Genomic DNA, 13,057 nt, shown 5'->3' on the forward strand with positions numbered 1-13,057 from the left:
ACAGTCAAAACATGCTTTATGAAGTAATGGTGTCAACATGTCATTTATTTCTACATTCAAATCATGTTTAGTTAAACAACTGCTACACCATGTTTTTACATTTACAGTTAAAACATGTTTTATTAAATAAGGGTTTAAACATGTTACGTGAACTTACAGTCAAATAATGCCATTACATTTAATGGTCTATGCATGTATTTGCAATTATACAGACAAAATATGTTATTTCAGATTATGTTTTAAACATTTTATAGTACTGTATGGTCAATAATCTTTTTTCATGTTGCTGTGTAAACCAGGGGCGTAGCCAGAATTTTATTTTGGGGGGGGGCCCATCTTAAAATGAGGGGGCAACTAATATATATATATATATATATATAGCCTAGGCTATAGCAGCCTACGACATAGCTCGGCGATTAGGCTACTATCTTTTACATGAGTCTACGAGGGCGATTATAAAAAGTGTCAATGATGTCATCTTACTCAGCAAATATATGAAGAGTTTGGTTCCAAAACGCGACAAACGTTATATATTTAGGTCCCGCAAAAATCTGTATTGTAGGCCTATCTGGTCGGTGTTGAAAAGTCAATTTTTAATTTTACGTAAAATGCGATATCCGCCGTGTTATTCTGTCATGTTTTCTCCCTTTCCTTTTTCCCTTTCTCTGCAGAATGCGATACGCTCAACTAATCACAGCGCAGAAGGCGCACCATTCCACGCTTTGTAAACCGTAACGGCGGCGCTTTTAATAAACCCGGCATCCTAGTTTTCCTTCTACTTTGTGATCCACACTTTTTTATTTATTTTATTTTTTATATATAATAATTTTGACGGCATTGGTGACCCTGTGGTGGTTTCTGCGGTGGGGAAGAAACGTAAGCCATCGAAATCTAATCATTTTTGGCTACTTGAGGAGATTAAAAAGATGAGGCTCGCGGGAGGAGGAAAAATGCAGACTGTTGCTTGTTCTCACACGACACAGCATCACACTTCAGTCACGCTGACACTTTGACCCCAGGGGATCTCTTGAAAAACTTTCAATTGTTTTACTCAAAGTCAACGAAAACCGAGCAGGACCAAGCCATTTTACAGCTGATCGCCGTGAAAAAAGTTCAGGAGGTATTTCTTAGCGATGGTGATTTAATGTCGGCTATTTTTAGTCCAGTGCCTGTAAGTTATATAAGATTAGTATTGACCAAGTTCAGAGGCTGTCATATGTGGATCAACTTACTTTGTTGTGTATTTTCAACAGTTAAAATATGAAAAATTACTTTTATATTGATTCAATGGATTAATTGCATTTTGGGAGAAAAAAAAAACCTGTCATGAATTTATTGCATTTTGGGGGGAAACTAATCCTTTTTTATAATAAATATTTGAAAATCAAAATCTGGATTTGAAAGTTTTATGTTATTATAACCTAAATATGCTATGTGAAAGTTTGAAACAAAAAATAGTGGTTTTCATCTTTCCACTCTATTGGTAAAGAAAACGCATTATTACTCAAATTAATCATAATGGATTTATCGTGTTTTGAAACCAAACTCTTCATACACAACAGATATAGGCTATACAGGAAATGTGGTCATCACTGGTTGTGAAGGCGGTTCATCAATTGCAAAACAAGTCATTGCGCATTGTGACGATCTGAGTCGAAGTCTCACCGCTATTCCTGTGATGAAATATGTGCGTTTCTGTCTCCTAGCCGCTTCACTCGCCTAATATTGTACTTTGCACAACGCTGCCATTGTCACCGCATGAACTCTCACAAGAAGATGACAGCATAGGTTATGCATATTTTATTATTTTATTTTAAGCAATCAGAAATCTGAGGGGGCCGGACATGTAAATGAGGGGGCCTAGGCCCACCCAGGCCCCCTCGTGGCTACGCCACTGGTGTAAACATGTTACTTCAGTTCATGGGTTGTTTTTTTTTACAGTGGAGATGACGTGTGATCCTGACGCATCTGTCAATGACACACTTCTGGAGGTGAATTTGTGGTTTCACAAGCACAAACTTAGTAGCCTAATAAAAGCTTCATGGTACACACACACATATAGCAAGCGATCTTGGCCCGAATGTGGCCTCACGCAGGCCTGATGTCAGCACTGGCATGAATCCTGTCAGACAGTTATGGCCCATGTGTGGTCATTGTCTTTAATCCAGATCTAGGCCACTCCAGGACAGTCATTCTTTGCGGCATGAGGACAGAGGGAAAAGGGGCTGGAGACTGGAGCTGGGCAAGAAAAACATTTGGGAAGGTGTGATGAAGCAATGAAACTGCCATGAGGTTTTGTGAACAGAGTTTGCTGCTCTCTCTCTCTCTCTCTCTCTCTCTCTCTCTCTCTCTCTCACACACACACACACACACACACACACACACACACACACACGTGTACACACTTTGACCATAGTGGTGGTTTTTATCTATAAATCACTTATGCAAAAATAATTCATTTAATTTGGTTATCCATATCGGACATTTCTGCAAATTAAGGGATTTTTATTCGAAATTTGACATTTCCATCACTCATTTCACAGAGTCAACACAGTTTACACCAGAGATCTTTCTGACCGCTTCTTCAGCTGTGTCATAGAGTCAGGACTAAACACTCGGTTGGTCAGATGAGAGGAAGTTAATAACCACAGGAGGAGCTGATGATGTTTAAAGGAGGAGCTGTAACTATATATAATGAAGAAGAAGACTGACAGAAACAGAAAATGGCTGATAAGTGTGATCTGTGTCTGCTGGGACTGATCATTCTCTCTTCACTTCTCACAGGTAAAGAAATCTGTATTTTCTCTAAAGACATTTAGTGGAATTAGTCTGGAAAGAGTTCATTTGAACATGCTCAGTTTATTCTTGCACACATTCACGTTGTGATCTCAGAGTTGTGTATTGATACACACAGATCATACTGTATTATTCCCAGTGGTGGACAGTAACAAAGTAAATGTAATTCGTTACTGTACTTAAGTAGCTCTTTTGTGTATCTGTACTTTCCTGAAGTATTTCAATTTGGGGAGACTTTTACTTTAACTCCACTACATTTCAAAGTCAAATATCTTACTTTTTACTCTACTACATTTTCAAAATCAGTCGTTCCTTTTTATTTATGAGTGGATAAAAACTTAACTGATCAAACGAGCCACCAATCACAGTACAGCACGCGTTTTGTTTTGAACTTGTTTTGTTTGCCCCTGTTAGCGCATTGGCGGTATCTACTTAGCGCGAACATAAGGTTCAACGTGACATCAGTGCAACAGCATAACATCTTGAGTGCCAATGTCTTAATAAATGATGGAAGAAACTAGATGAATGAGATGATTATAACTTGTACCATTAATCTTACCCAGCATGTAAATGTTTCCTGAGAGATAGATAGAGAGAGAGAGAGAGAAAGAAAAAGAGAGAGAGAGAGTAGGAGACAAAGAAAAGAGGAAGTAAAGAGAGAGAGAGAAAGAGAGAAAGAGAGAGAGAGAGAGTAGGAGACAAAGAATAGAGGAAGTAAAGAAAGAGAGAGAGAGAGTAGGAGACAAAGAAAAGAGGAAGTAAAGAGAGAGAGCCCTAAGAACTACTATTTTTGACTGTCAAAATGCCGGCGGACACACAGCTACAGTGAGTTGGTCAAAATCTTTCTCTTTAGTAAACTCTGTGTACACAAACACTGTTCTCAATGCTGGAGTTCATGTGTAGAGCCCCTGGTGAGACTTCCAGCACAGTTTCATGTTGTGTCGAGCCTTCTTAGTGTTTTAAAAATAGCCATTTTTGATGCTATCATAGTCGTGCCCCAAGCACTCCCATTCACAAGGCAATTTGACTGAAAACAAAAATACGATCAAACTTAAAGGCACAATATGTAAATTTTTTGCTTTAAAAAAAGCAAAAATCACTATATCTATGTTATATATTTTTTTTTAGTTGTGTACTTACATTATCCCGACTGTTTCCAACAACTTTCAAACCAGGAGAAATTTGTAATTTAATTCGAAGACACGTCACGTTTCTTTATTTCCATTTTGTCGCCGTCAGTGGCGTCATATCCGCGTTATCCCTGGTTTCCGCTCGTACTGCCATAGCAACCAGAGCCCTCTGATAGTAACCAAGGCGACAGACGTGGACCACTGTGTAGTTCGTAATGTCTATCTGCACGCTGTTGTTGTTTCGGTCAAACATTATGGACCATGGCAAGCAGACTTTGGATAAAAAAGGAGAACTAAAACGAGAATCAATATCAGTGCGGTGTTTTCGAGATGCCTAGAGCTCCACGTCCGAGACTTCGACCGCTCCTACATGTACTTTATTAAACAGGTGAGCACATTTACATAAAACTAATCAATGTTATATAGTTCAACAATGATAAAATGTTAGAATATGATCTGAATGTTATTCTAATGTTGATCTAGCTTACTGCTAGTCTCATACAGACAAACTAACTCATAGAAACATAAATTTCAACACATTTAAATGCAGTTTAACTCAACTCAACTCAACTCAACTCAACTTTATTTATAAAGCACTTTCAACACCACAAGTGGAACCAAAGTGCTGTACAGAAGATATAAAAAGAGAAAATAAAAACAAAAACATAAAAACAATGCAAACAAATGACACACTTACAAAGCATTATCAAATGCTAAAGAAAACAAATAAGTTTTGAGCGCACTCTGAAAAACACCCAATGAAGGACACGTTTTTATAGACAGAGGAAGGTCATTCCAGAGCCTAGGAGCTGCAGCAGAGAATGCCCGATCACCTTTACATTTTAAACGGGATCGCAGAACCATGAGAAGCAATTGATCATTTGAGCGCAAAGATCTACTGGATTGACAGCGGCTGATTAAATCAGTAACATACTCAGGCGCTATACCATGCAGAGACTTAAACACATACAACAACGCTTTGTATTGAATTCTGTAGCGTATAGGTAACCAATGTAATTTAATTAACACTGGAGTAATGTGCTCTCTCTTCTTAGTACCGGTTAAAAGTCTAGCAGCTGAGTTCTGAACGAGTTGCAAACGGGAGAGAGAAGCCTGACTCACACCCAAATACAACACATTGCAATAATCCAAACGGGATGACACAAAGGCATGAACAACCTTCTCCATATCGTCAAAAGAAAGGATAGATTTCAATTTAGATATTGATCTAAGATGGAAGAAACTATTCTTAACGACAGCATTGATTTGCCGGTCAAATTTAAGCTCCGAGTCAAAAATGACACCAAGGTTCCTCACGCTAGACATTTTTTTCCCAGGAAACAACCCCAGGCAGTCATCATCCACACACCCCTTATTTCCAAATAAAATCATCTCGGTCTTATCCTCATTTAATTGGAGAAAGTTATTCGCAAGCCAACACTTAACTTCGGCCAGACATGCCTGAAGAGACTGAATGGCAAATTTATGCCCATGTTTAAGTGGTAAATAAATTTGAGAATCATCCGCATACAGATGATACTGAATCCCAAATTTCTCAAAAATCAAACCTAGAGGGAGCATATAAAGGGAAAATAAAATTGGTCCCAGTATAGAGCCCTGTGGAACCCCACACACAAGAGGTGCAACGGAAGAAAAATAATCCCCTAAATTGACTGAAAAAGTCCTATTCTTCAAATAGGAAGAGAACCATTTCAGGGCTAAGCCCTGAATACCAACCTGATCCCTAAGGCGATCAATGAGAATGTTATGATCAACTGTATCGAATGCCGCTGTAAGATCTAACAAGAGCAAAACAACACGGTTTCCAGAGTCAACACCTCGCAGGATATCATTAGAGACCCTCAAAAGAGCAGATTCTGTACTATGGCCAGCTCTAAAACCTGACTGGAATCTATCGGAAATGTTATTTCTCGTTAAAAAATCATTAAGCTGTGCATTCACAATTTTTTCTAATATCTTAGAAATAAAAGGCAGTTTAGTGTGATAGTGTAATGTTAGTGTGAAACAGCGCTGCGTTACCTCACAAGTTTAATTTGTCTAATAAACTGACCTGTGAGTAGTAATTCTGCACGTGTAGTTCGGTAGAATGAAATGTCCATATTCCTTTTATATCCGCGGGACTCGCGCCGTGTGTGGAGCTGATAGCTGTCTCTTAGCAATCCCGACCTGCTTCATATCACAGTCATGATAAAAACATCGATGTATTTACTCATCCATGAACATTATTAGATCGGTCGGCTTGATGTTGACGACAAGATCCATAATTCTTAGCAAATGTTGCGTCATCAAACTACACCTTTGTTATTGTAAAGAGGTTAGCGACCCCTAGCGGCGAATTCCATACTGTACGTTTAAAAGTGCCGTTTCCATTCCAATTATGCTTTTAAACGAAAGTTCGCCTCGGGTAGATTAACAAAAAGACCCTAAGTAGCATTTTGGCGAGAGTTACCCTTTAATGTTAGTTTTTCTCTGGCTGCTGGAACTGTTTGTTATGGCAAAAACAGTAAAAGAAAATGTGTTCTAGTAATGGGTCGGTCACGAACGATTCGTTTATTTTGAACAAATCTTTAATATGACTCAGGACTACTGAGTTGTCTCAGAGAGTGATTCGTTCATTTTGCGACGACCGCGCATGCGTAAAATCTTATGGGTTCTGTACCGGAAAGAGAAATGATTAGTTCATCTCTTGAGTCTTTGGGTCTGATTCTTCTGAGTCTTTCCTTCTTTTTTCAAAGCAGGTTTTGGACAAAATTCGACATAGCAGAAAATTTTCCCTGCTTAAATTGAAATTGGATTTTGTCCACCATTTTGTCCGCCTTGAGCCAGGGATCACAGTGGTGTAGACTACACATCGGGGTCATACTCTGATAGGTTGTCCCCAAATTGAGGCCTACCATCTGGCCAGGTTTCAAGTCTCTAGGCCTTACGGTTTGGCCTGCACGATGCAATTTAAGAATCCTTACAATTACAATAGGGTTTCAACATTTCATGCTTGAACCCCTAAAAATACAATCACTCTATACATTTTTGGGGTCATATTGACCCCAAATGCACTGAGTGTAAACAGGAAACTAGAGACATATGAGGAAAAGATGGTTCAGTCCGGTGTCTACTGGGAAACTTCCCGCTAAAACTGTGTAAGAATATTTAGAGAGTGTATCCTTCCTTTTAGGAGAACATTCTGGGAACAAAAATACAATTATCTACAGAAAACATTACAAGAACAAAACATAATGCTCTCAAAACATTCATAGAACAACAACATTTCTATCTGGGATGAGCTCATATTGTCAAGTCAAGTCACCTTCATTTATATAGCGCTTCTAACAATATTGATATCGAGATCATAGTATGAGCACACAGTGACTGCGCTACAAATAACCTTTATCTTTTGTTTTGTTGTACTGATGGTGTAAAGGAATACACAGAACATATAAAGAGCTTTTAAGGTCAGTTATTAGTGTATTTCTGTGGTTGACGAGGAGGATCAACTAATCCTGTGCCGTCCAGTAATGTTTTTTTTTTTTTTTTTTTTTTTTTTGCCCAGCCAAAAAAGAGCTTTATCTTGATTCTGAACTTTGAATAAAAATATGAACAGCGATTATACTAAACAATGTTTAATATTGGTAACATATGATAAGCCTCATTGGTGATATATTTGACATGTGGGGAGAGAGTTGTGGAAGGCCTGTACTTCATGTTAAACATAAATATATAACAGCAAAGACAAGGTCAGCAGTGTTGACGGCAAAATAGGCTACAGAATAATTAGTTATGTATTGAGAGGTGCAATATTTGAAAATCGATAATATTTTTTTAAATTACATTTATATTGTATTTATGTCAAAACTTTCAAACATCAAAATGTCATTTATTAATATGTATTCGTGTCAAAATGACATAGAAACATCTTTTCCTATTCTATTTTGCCTGGAAACGCTTCCAACACGCTTGCGTGACGGGTGAAAAATAGGCGTCGGTTCTATTTATAGCATGTACGCGTTTTCCGCGCGTCTCGAGCTGCGCCCAGACGCGTGTGTCACAGGCAGTTAACATGGGAGCCGAAATAAAAACGGACACGACACGCAGCCAGTGTGTCGCCGGCCTTACAAATCTGGAACGCGGTCATTCTTAGAAGTATGGATACTAATAAATTAAGGAATCGTGACGTTTTTCATTTCCGATTTACTTTTGAAGTATCGGTGCACCGTGCAAAAGAGCAAGGTAGGCAACGTACTTCCATATGTCACTCCTCCCGTCATCTTTTTCTACGAGTCGTGGACCACTTGTGCTCGCACATGCAGCCATCTCGCTGTAGTGTTTTGTCACATGACACTGACAGCGGCAGGTTCTTTGCTGCGTGCGTCATGAAAAAAAACACAGACGTCCATAGGGAGGCGTTTTTTTTGTTGTTGTTCTTTTTAAGTATCGATACTGATAAATTTAGGTATCTTGACGTTTTTAATTTCCGAGTATCGCGATACTTTTGAAGTATCGGTACACCGTGCAACACTAGTCTCTCCCGATCCCGAATTTCAGTAATGTTTATGACAAAGCTGAAATCAAAAGTTCAAGATATGATATTATATTATTTAAATTTGTTTCAAAGTCAGAGTATTTCTTATTCCATCTTAGAGACGTTTGATTTGGTTTATCTATAAATGTTAATGAATGCATTAGCTATCAAACAGCGGAAAAAGACTGTATGATTTGAATCTTCTGCTTTGTATGCTGGTGGGGTTTATGTTTCATTTATTAATATATATAATAATGATCACTGAGATATACTGTGTTTCAGGAACCAGTGGAGTGGATCGTGTGTTCATCAGTTCTGGTGAAAATGTCTCTCTGTCCTGTAATAAAGCTCTTTCTGACTGCAAATCAACTACATGGGTCTATAAAAGACGTTCAATGAAAAATGTTGAACTGATTACTGGAGGGATAAAGAAGGCCTACTGACACAGAGAGACATGAGAGACTGAGTCTGGAGTCTGACTGCTCTCTGAACATCAAGAACGTCACAGAAGAAGATTATGGAATATACAGATGCAGACAATATGTGAATGACAAACAACAAGGACCTGATGCTGATGTTTATCTGCGTGTTCTTCATGGTAAGTTTATGATTATGTGGTCAATTTAAAAAGCGCAGATTCTCCCTTTAAACTCAGATGATGATTGAAGAGTCTGTGATTTGTGTCTTGTGTTCAGTTTCAGTGTCTCCATCATCATCATCATCATCATCTTCATCATCACAGACTGAGATCAGTCCAGGCCGCTCTGTGACTCTCTCCTGTCGGTTGTATTCATATGCTGGATACTCCTGTGATTATTGGGTCAGTAATAAGGGAGTTGAGCTGTTGTGGGTGAATCAGGCTGGTGTTGATCTGAAGACAGACTCCAGATATCAGATATTATCATCATCAGCTCCAGATCCCTGTATCATCACTCTGACTACAACACTCCTGAATGAAGATGACAACAGAGAGTGGAGATGTCAGCTTACTCACAGAAATCAACTGGAGACCTCAGTCAGATACACTGTCAAGTATTCAGGTGAGAAAACACTATTTTCTGACAGATTTGTGAAAACTTCCACAGATTGGCTCTACTCTTTCTGATGGCTTCATACGTTTTGGAGTTCTAAAATATTAGTGGTCAAAGTCATAAACTGCATAACAATCCTTATAATCCCCAATATTGGCCTCCTACATGGGTCATACATGATATATTGCATAAATCAGACGAGTGTATTAAAGCCTAGTATGACCCATGTAGGAGGTCGGCTTTAGGAATTATAAGGCTTATGTCCTTCATTCAAGCTGAAGGTTTATTTGCAGAAGCTCAACTGTGTTTCACTCTCATATAAACCAGGAATAAATTATACAGTAACACAGTTATACAGTAATACAGTACAGTCTCTGCTCAACTACTGCCACTGTAAACTGTGATGATGAACACAAACTGCAGGTCATGATCGATATGAACATATGATGTTAATGTCCTACAGGTGATGCGTCTGAACATTCATCTTCTGCAGATCCAGTCGCTTCACCAACACTGATTCCAGTCAGAAGCTCAAACTCTGAGAAGACATCAAGCCGAACTACAGCAGCAGCTCCTACACAAGGTTCATGATCACATGATCACTGTCACACATCATCAGTCTCTCGCTTCAGTGGTTTGCACTGGCTCTCACAGACTGGTTTATCATCACACATATTATCTACAAAATAAGCTCTTTAGTCAGGTTTGTTGAGTCAGGTTGAGTTTTGATACAAATGACCGGTCTTGTACAGTCTGTTGTCTGATGCAAAATAATCATAATAATCAAGCAAAATAATCATACAGCTAGTGTAACTCACACCACTGCTATGATGAATTAAAAAAATCATCTCATTAGTATGTCATCCCAGCACCAGAACTGAGCGTCACACTGATACGGAGCTGCTCTAGACTACCCTTACCAAAAAGAAGTTTATTCAAGTGTGCTATTAGTATACTTCTTTTAAACTAAAAATAAGAGAGTATACTTTCAGTCTACTTTTTATATACTTCTTAGAAATATACTTTATGTACTTCTCAGAAATAAACTTCAAATTCCACTTAAGTATACTTGACTTATACTGAGAGAAAAGTCTAAGTATATTTGGCCTATACTTGTTGATCGAGATATACTTAAAAGTATAATTAAGTATTCTAAGTATTCTTGGCTTGTATTTGTGTTTATTATTTTGATTCAGTAGCTTATTAAATACTTTAAAAAAATAATAATATTACACACCGTCTTATAAAATAACATGTTCAACTTTATATAGTAACAAACTTTCGGGTGGAATAACTTATAGAGTAAATAAAATAAGCATGGAAAATAAGTTTATTCAAGTGTTCTATTTGTAACGTCGGTGATAGTTGATGAAGGCGAAGATCAAACGAGGATACAAAAATATAGCTCTATTTCCAAAAGGCAAAAATCCAACAAACAGAGAGCGTGTGCTCAAACAATAACCGGCCGTGACTGAGTGAAGACAAGGAAACTAAATACACAGTGATAATGAGAATACAACAGGTGATGAGAATAATGATGATGAGATAATAACTAAACACAGGCAAAGGCACTGAACTAATGATGACAATAATAATTAACTAAACAGGTGAAGACAGTGATGAAGGTGAAAACAAACTGAAAGTCCATGAAAACGTGACATAACCCCCCTGTCCCACTAGGCGCGACCCGCGCCGAAGAAGGCAAAACCTTGGAGGGGGGGTGGGCATCATGGAGTCCGGGACAGGAGGGTGACCAGGGTGAAGGCAGATGGACTCCAGGATGGCCTCGATGACCAAGGTGGAGCTGGCAGACCCTCGGACGTCCAGGGCGGAGCTTATGGACCCTCGGGCGTCCAGGGCGGAGCTGATAGTCCCTTGGGTGGCCGTGGCGGAGACGATCCTTCTGGTGGCTGTGGCGGAGAAGACCCTTCGGGTGGCCGTGGTGGAGATGATCCTTCAGGCGGCCGTGGCGGAGACGACCCTTCCGGTGGCCGTGGCGGAGAGGACTTTTCTGGTGGCCGTGGCGGAGAAGACCCTTCGGGTGGCCACGGCGGAGAGGACTTTTCCGGTGGCCGGGGCGGAGACGACCCTTCGGGTGGCCACGGCGGAGAGGACTTTTCCGGTGGCCGGGGCGGAGAATACCCTTCGGGTGGCCGTGGCGGAGAGGACTTTTCCGGTGGCCGTGGCGGAGAGGACATTTCTGGTGGCCGCGGCGGAGAAGACTCTTCGGGTGGCCGTGGCGGAGAGGACTATTCCAGTGGCCGTGGCGGAGAAGACTCTTCGGGTGGCCGTGGCGGAGAGAACTTTTCCAGTGGCCGTGGCGGAGACGACCATTCAGATGGCCACGGCAGAGACGTATGGCCCCCCCCAAAAAAATTATTGGGGAGAATGACGGCGTCAAGACAAGCCTCTGGGATAGGCTCTGGAACAGGCTCTGGGACAGGAACTGGGACCGGGACAGGCTCAGTCTCTGGCTGGGCAGACGGGACGAGGTGCGCAGGCTCGGCAGGGCTGGACGGGACCAGCAGCGATGAGGACTCTGTGTTGGGCAGCGATGAGGGCTCTGGGCTGGATAGGACCAGCAGCGATGAGGGCTCTGTGCTGAGCAGCGATGAGGGCTCTGGGCTGGATAGGACCAGCAGCGATGAGGGCTCTGTGCTGAGCAGCGATGAGGGCTCTAGGCTGGACGGGACCAGCAGCGATGAGGGCTCTGTGCTGAGCAGCGATGAGGGCTCTGGGCTGGACGGGACCAGCAGCGATGAGGGCTCTGGGCTGGACGGGACCAGCAGCGATGAGGGCTCTGTGCTGAGCAGCGATGAGGGCTCTGGGCTGGATAGGACCAGCAGCGATGAGGGCTCTGTGCTGAGCAGCGATGAGGGCTCTGGGCTGGAAGGGACCAGCAGCGATGAGGGCTCTGTGTTGGGCAGCGATGAGGGCTCTGGGCTGGATAGGACCAGCAACGATGAGGGCTCTGTGCTGAGCAGCGATGAGGGCTCTGGGCTGGATAGGACCAGCAGCGATGAGGGCTCTGTGCTGAGCAGCGATGAGGGCTCTGGGCTGGACGGGACCAGCAGCGATGAGGGCTCTGTGCTGAGCAGCGATGAGGGCTCTGGGCTGGATAGGACCAGCAGCGATGAGGGTTCTGTGCTGAGCAGCGATGAGGGCTCTGGGCTGGACGGGACCAGCAGCGATGAGGGCTCTGGGCTGGACGGGACCAGCAGCGATGAGGGCTCTGTGCTGAGCAGCGATGAGGGCTCTGGGCTGGACGGGACCAGCAGCGATGAGGGCTCTGTGCTGGGCAGCAATGAGGGCTCTGTGCTGGACGGGACCAGCAGCAATGAGGGCTCTGTGCTGGGCAGCGATAAGGGCTCTGGGCTGGATGGGACCAGCAGCGATGAGGGCTCTGTGCTGAGCAGCGATGAGGGCTCTGGGGTGGATATGACCAGCAGCGATGAGGGCTCTGTGCTGAGCAGCGATGAGGGCTCTGGGCTCTGTGCTGAGCAGCGATGAGGGCTCTGGGCTGGACGGGAACAGCAGCGATGAGGGCTCTGTGCTGGGCAGCG

At 42.0% G+C, this 13,057-nt stretch overlaps 1 protein-coding gene across 1 annotated transcript in view; it reads right to left on the reverse strand.

The window, feature by feature from the left end:
- Positions 1-13,057, reverse strand: part of LOC311301705 (uncharacterized protein) — a 571,741-nt gene that overhangs the window by 86,558 nt on the left and 472,126 nt on the right. The window lies entirely within an intron of this gene.

This window comes from Rutilus rutilus, assembly GCF_951802725.1.
Source record: "Rutilus rutilus genome assembly, chromosome: 1".
In the NCBI taxonomy this organism is placed as follows: Eukaryota; Metazoa; Chordata; class Actinopteri; order Cypriniformes; family Leuciscidae; genus Rutilus; species Rutilus rutilus.